Genomic DNA, 879 nt, shown 5'->3' with positions numbered 1-879 from the left:
AAGCATTGGTGAGGTAGCAGTGAACAAGGTAGACCTAATCCTTGCCCTTGTAGAGTTTCTGAGTAGTGGGGAAGACACTCATTAAACAAGGATGTACGGATATGAAGCATGTTCCAGAGAGTAGGTGATAGTGCTGTGGAAGGGGAGAGCACAAATATCTAAGCCACCCCCCTGTGTAGGGAAAAAGTCTCTTTCTGAAAATAAATTAGCCATGCAAAAGTAGGTGAGGAGAGGAACAGATGTTGGACATTGGGATCTCATCATGGATAGTCATAAAATGCCTGTTATTCTTGGAGATCAATGATTCTAAGACATTGACTAACATTTTTTATGCTCTGCTGGAAAACTTCTGGGAGTAAGACCTTGTTATTACAAAATGCTCTGAATACAGACTAACACTATCAAAGCACACAATTATTGCTTCTGGTTCTGATCTGCCTGTCCAGGTACCAGTCAACTTCTGCTTCTTGTTCTTTCTCTTTCCCTCCCCATCTCAATAGGGATTATTGTTTTTCCCTCTCTCACTCTGATTACTCTTCCAGATGCACTCCAGGCACTAATACTATACAGTGTTTCCCAAATTGTAATATGAGAAACATTGGCATAAGAAGAGATTCTTTCAGGTAGAACAAGGACAAACTTCTCATTATTTACACATTTATTTTTATAAATTCCTTATTTTAAGTAAATTCAATCGATATTAATAAGTCCACTAAAAGAAATATATAGAGTAAATAAAAATGAAACAAAGTTTGGGTAACATCATTATCCTAGAGGTACTCTAAATTGATTATTTAACCTTTTCGTACCTTGTATTTTTCTTCTGTAAAGTGGGAATAACAAGACCTCCATAGGTTATAATGGTGAAATGAAAATGCC

Source organism: Prionailurus viverrinus, chromosome B3 (genome assembly GCF_022837055.1).
Source record: "Prionailurus viverrinus isolate Anna chromosome B3, UM_Priviv_1.0, whole genome shotgun sequence".
NCBI classification, from domain to species: Eukaryota; Metazoa; Chordata; class Mammalia; order Carnivora; family Felidae; genus Prionailurus; species Prionailurus viverrinus.
This window is presented reverse-complemented; position numbering follows the sequence as displayed.